Source organism: Camelina sativa, chromosome 18, assembly GCF_000633955.1.
Source record: "Camelina sativa cultivar DH55 chromosome 18, Cs, whole genome shotgun sequence".
NCBI lineage: Eukaryota > Viridiplantae > Streptophyta > Magnoliopsida > Brassicales > Brassicaceae > Camelina > Camelina sativa.
This window is the reverse complement of record NC_025702.1, coordinates 2,254,999-2,261,308: the sequence shown is the minus strand read 5'-3', so window position 1 is coordinate 2,261,308 and position 6,310 is coordinate 2,254,999. Positions and strand designations below refer to the sequence as shown.

At 33.6% G+C, this 6,310-nt stretch overlaps 1 pseudogene; it reads right to left on the bottom strand.

Annotated features, from left to right (window-relative positions):
- LOC104763071 lies at positions 305 to 2,018 on the bottom strand (annotated as a pseudogene).

Below are 6,310 nucleotides of genomic sequence, written 5' to 3'. Positions count from 1 at the left end.
AGTGGTTTTTTATGGGTTCAAAATTTCAAATCCATGTGTCACAACCTGTTTGCTTATAAGCTATTTATTACCTAACGAAACCTCCGCTAGTTATAAAGTTTTGTGTGAAATACTAATGTTTTGAATGTTTTTTGTTAATGAAATTTATTTTTAGTTTTTTCTCTTCCCAAAATTGTCGTTAATAAAGTTAAACCCGAAAATATGATCTGCTTATGCTCCAGATCGAGCCTCATGTGAATATGATCGAATTTATAGGTTTTCAATTATAAATTAAATGTAATATTTTTCTTTAAGAAAATACGACTTATAAAGGTGAGTTAGTGTTATTATAAACAGGTCTGGTAAAACGGCCGGAGATGAGACCAGTTGCAATGTGGCGGTAAGCTGCCTCAGTTAGGTGCATTCCATCCCAATTTGCGTACGTTGATGGATTTTTGCAAGTGATCGAACCCGTTTCTCCGCACCGCACGTTTGGTTTCGCGTTGTATTTTCCATCTCTTCCTCCACAACATGCCTTTAGGACACTTCCAGTGAAACCTATTATAAATTAAAAAACACCATATCAAATAAAGTATCAAAATTGATTGTACCAATATTTAAATACACTTTTTTCTTTTCTTTCAAAACTGTTAAAACACTTCTTTTTTTTGTTAACCCGCTAGACATGTCTTTTAACTAGGAAAAAATATCGAATTCTCGGATTACCGTATTTGGCAGGAGAGTTGAAGAATTGCATGGCGGAACTGTAATAATCAGCATACATAATTTTGGCATGAGGGTATTTTAGCCTTAGAGCCTGAAGGCCTTTATTGAGCTTATCGTTGTGAAGCTTAGCCAAACTGTTCAATGGCTTGTGGCATTGGTTCCTCGAATTATAGAGTCATCTATTATTATCATTAAACCGCTCTAATAGACCCGCCATACAACCGATCGGAAAGTTTTCTGGAACCATCAGTGTCACCGCACCTTCCTCTATCAAGGCCTTAAAATTAAAATAAACCAAATTCGCTAGCTAATGAACGAATATTTGGACTAGTTACCATTTTTAAAAGAATATGAAAATTTAATGTAAATACTTCCTACTTACACTTGTGACATTGATGATTTTGTCAATGACGAATGGTACCAAATCCATTGCATTTTTAAAACTTCGGAATGCTAAAAGAGGGTAATTATAATCGTTTCCACCAATTTTCCGACGAAAAACAGAGATTTTCTAAAATATTTGTCACATTCTGCAAATACAAAATAATGAAGATTATGCAAAAATAACAGTTATTAATTTTTTGTATTTGAAACTTTTGAAGTTTCAAGATAAATATAATTATGTATTTAAAAAATAATTAATGTATTTAAAAAAAAAAAAATACCTGGTTTGGTTTTGCACAAAGAAGGTTTCAACTTCTTGAACCAATCAGGTTGAACATCCAGTGTCTTGTTCGTCAACAACGTTACTGAAAGACCTCTTGTTTTAAAGAAGTTAAACTCGTTCGCCGTTGCTCCAACCACCGCAAAATTTGCTCCCCTCTTGAAATCTACCGAATTGTTCGTCCGTGCACTTTGGAGATACGGTGGAAGGTATGGTAGTCCACTTGCCTCAGCTGCATGAAAAATCATATACTTTCTGCTCATAAGTTTCATTTTTCGCCAATATCCAAAAATTATCATATTAAATCGAAGTAGATATATCATATATACAACTGATATTATATTTACAGTTTTACTTATAGAGGTGATAGTAATTATTTTTTGAGAGAGATGAGAAGTGAACCAATGAAATCGATGATGAGACGTCCATTGGAGCAACGACCGGTGGAACGGTTAAAAAAAGTTTGTCCGTACGGTGGTCTTCCAATGTTCGGAATGTAAGCACCCAAGGATATCAAAAAATTTCCGGTATCGCTTAGAGAATCGCCGAAATTAAAGATTGACTCGTATTTTAGAGTTGGTTTCATCGGTAATGACTGAACTGAGACTAGAAAAGACAATGCCACGATGAACAACAGATTGATTCTCATTTTATGATCTTTCGAATATATAATTTCTGTTTTAGTTATTTTCATTCATGAACATTTCGAATAAGACTTTATATATACTGATTTTGTATAAGAAAGGATCATTAATATAATTATAACGGTGACGAGTCTAGAGAGTAATGTTATGAAAACATATAGACATTTTTGTTTTGTAACATTTGCGACTGTTTAACTGTTTCTTTTTGTAATAAATAAGCTTTAGTTTTTTTTTTTTTTTTGTAACATCTGAAATTATTCACTATTAAATAAGCTTTAGTTATTAATCAGAAACAGTCAGCATATGCTTAATTGATACACGAAAACAAAAGTAAACAAAAACTCCCTACTAAAACAAAGTGTTCATACAAATATAATACATGAACAATCAGTCGCAATGTTACAAAACAAGTGTTCATACAATATTAATTCATAATAATAAATGAATCATTTTCCCTACCGCAAACTACAATATAACATAACGTGTGAATTTATTAAATGTTACACAATTTAAAATTTTAGTTAAAGTTTTCTCTAGATCACTGACATTTACTGTATATTAAAATTTACTTTATGTAACCAATAAACGGTGCGGTTAGACGATTAGTATAAATGTGGCGATAATTATAAAGTTTAATGATAAAAAACCGGTGGTACGACGTCACGTCATCAATCATTTGATAAATATTAGATAAGTAATGACATTTTTTAAATTAGTTTATAAAATTACTACTGTAGATTATAGTGCAAGTGGTTAAATAACTTTATTTATCACTTTTTGTATTTTTCTTTCAATGAGTGATGTACTGATGTTATACCAAATTCTTATCACACACATCTGTCATCTGTGACTATATCTCTAGCTATCTTAGACCATCATCTCCAACAGAGAGATTTTGGTCGGTTCTTATGTGAAAATAAGAGAAAAAATAAATCAAAAATAGAGAAAAGAATAAGAGGTAACTCTAATTTTGAATCAATAAATGGTGCCTCTTATTAAGATGTGTCACCGTCTCATTGAAAGAAAGTTTAATACATAAAAAATAAATTATTTCGCCTTTTTTTTGTTCTTTTTCTCTTTCTCTCTTACGCGAAAATCTCTCAAATACGAAATCAAAGAACGAGAATCGTCGACAATCGAATTGTTATTTGAGGTTATCGGGCGTTTTATCATCATCTCCACCGTAACCGAGTCTCAACAGCAATTGTGGTTCAGATAATCGGTGAGTCTGTTCATTGAAAACGCTGAATCTCATTCACCAAATTGAAGCTTTTCTTGGACCAATTCGGAGGTTTTATTCTACAATTGTCTTTCTCATTGTATGTTTCTATTTCTGATTATATGAATTAGTGTTAGGTAAGGTTTAGAGATTAGGATTCTTTAATTTTGGAAATTAGTGCTATTCGAAATCAGTTTATTTCTGTGTTCGTAGGCATGATTAAACTTAGGGCTAAGGAAATTAGCATGATTGAAGATGAGTTTAGGCATATATTGTTTGTTTCCATCGGTCTTGTCCATTGTTTGAGAGTGTGGCTATTAGATATCATGTTTTTTTTTTATGAGTTTAATCTTAAACTGATCTTAGGTAAGCTAAGCTCCCTTTTCCTAGACTGAGATAACATCACATGTTTGTTCTGAATGTGCTTAAACCCTCAATCTGACTGAAAGGATGAATTAGGCTAATCTTTATCCTGTTTTTTTAATAAAAAAAATATTTGTTCAGGAAAAAAGATTACATGGTATAGTATCCTCGTTTCAAGACTCAAGTGGAATCCTTCTCACAACGTCATGCAAGGACAATAGGTTTGCTTTTTATGACTATAACCTCTCTTAGTGAGAGAGTTTCGTCAAACCTGATTCCAGATTTAATTTAACAATTTCTCTCTATTTCAACAATCTGTTGCAAAATCTATTTATACAACACGTTGCAGCTTGACAAAGGATCTGAACAATCTTTCTCTGGCTGCCGAATAGGTTTTTTTCGTAAGGGTAATGCCTTCTCCACAATTTTTACTTTAATCACACAATTGATTTCCTTATACAAAATATTTCACCTGCCCACTCACTATCTCAATATTCCTCTACTGAAAATGATTAGTCTTGATGGTGAATATGTTTTGAGCGGTTCAAACGATGGAAACACTTACAGATGGCATGTTTGAGTCCTTTGTTACTTTGTTTGACATATTCTAACAAATCAATTGTTTCAAGACTTATCTATGCTTAAATAACCATTACTAATTTCAGGTCAATAAGCCTCACGTAGTTCCTACACTCTTAAAAGGCCACGACTTTGAAGTTACTGCAGTAGATTGGTAAATCCACTTTACCTTTTTCTATTTTTCTTGAATCAATCATTTCAACAATAAGAAACAATAAAAAGTTAATTCTTTATTCACTGCTTTCAACTAGCTAACAACTAAACGGTGCCATATCTCTTGTGTAGGTCACCGTCACAGATTGAAAAAGTTGTAACAGCTTCAGATGATTTTATGGTAATAAAACATTTCATATATGTTGATACAAGCAAAAAGGTTAGGATCTTTAGCCTTTTTACTGACTTCATGTCAGTTCATAATTAAGTACGACTGTGGAACATAGAGAAAAACCGTTTTTCGAATGCAAACTCAACAACATTATTTGCTCTCAAATTTTGTATTTTCCTTTTTACTCATAGGCCTAATCTTGAGTCTTTCTTGGCTCCTCTTCAGGCCTTAGTCTGCATGCCATAATATTGGCTCCTCATGGGGCCTAAGCCCGCATGCCATAATATATAAGGGAAGTCGATCGACATCCGTAATCCATCTAGTTTAGTTCACGGATGATACAATAGTCAACAAGAAACCTACAGTCCAGACGCCAATCCGTATGACAGTGTTTCATCAAGTATTGAAGTTAATGCATCCCAATTCGCTGTTTTTAGTAGCTAATATGCTGATGCTTCAAGTGAAGGTGGAAACACAAATGTAGACCGTAGATCAAGAATACATGGACACCAAATGATGTTGTGCTCATCAGTGCATCGCTAAACACGAGCAAGAATCGAGTAGTTTCAAATCAGCAAAAAGGTGGAACCTTTTGGACACGGATTGCAAAGTATTTTGCAGCAAGTCCGAAGGTTGCAAGTCGACCACATAGAGAGGCAAGTCATTGTAAGCAGAGGTGGGGGAAGATAAATGATATAGTCTTTAAGTTTGTTGGATGCTATGAGGCTACCACAAAGGAGAAATCAAGTGGCCAAAATGAGGATGATGTGATGAAGCTAGCAAACCAAATCTACTTCAATGATCACAAGGTTAAGTTCACCCTGGAGCATGCTTGGCGAGATCTTAGATATGATCAAAAATGGTGTGCTTCTTCATATACTAAAGGGACTAGAACCACAAAAAATAAGAAAATGTGAGGACGGTTCTGCACAGTCCCCAAGCTCGCTTCCACAAATCCATGGAGAGGATGAATCTATCAATCATCCCCCTGGTGTTAAGGTTTCGAAGGGAAATCGAAAAATAATGTTAACAATACATGCACCGTTGAGGGAGAATGGAAGACTTTCTTAGAGTTTCAGATGATGGAGGTTCAGAGGCTGCTTGAGCTAAACCGACAAGATTGTGCTTTGAAAGAGAAGAATTTTGCTTTAAAATAGAAGCATAGTAACCATATCATGCTTGAAAACCTACTTACAAAAACAGATCAACTTAGTGAAACAAAAATTGCTTTGAAAGACAAGCTTATTAATGACTTGTTGTCAAGCAATTCAGTTTGAGAGTTTATGTTCTTTGAGTTTATGTTATATTAGTTTATGTACATTTGAATGTTTCTTCTGTATGAGTAATATATGTTTCTTTTGTATAAGTAATATATCAATTTATATATATCTTTTGTATTTCCATGTATTTTTGTGTAGAATGAGTTTGCGTTCATGATATTTGGTGCTTTTTTTTGTTGTGTTCTTGTTTCCAATTTGACAGGATATTGACTGTATGTCTCATACGTATATAGACAATTTATGAACCACTTTGATAATTGAGCCGAGTGTAAAGATGACCAGCTGAGTATAAAGAGTACCATGTAATAATAGTAGTATTGGTTTTGTAATACTGCAAAAGTTTGTTTCTCAGTAGAGTTTTGGTGGTTGATATCTCTTGTTTGCATGACAAACTTCATTTGGAGGCTCTTGAAGTTCCCATGGGGTCTCACCAACTATGTGTGCCGTGAGCGTCAGCACAAAAACCATATTCCCATTACAAACTCTTATAGAATGAGTTTGAATTATTTGTATTTTTGGGATATCACCAAC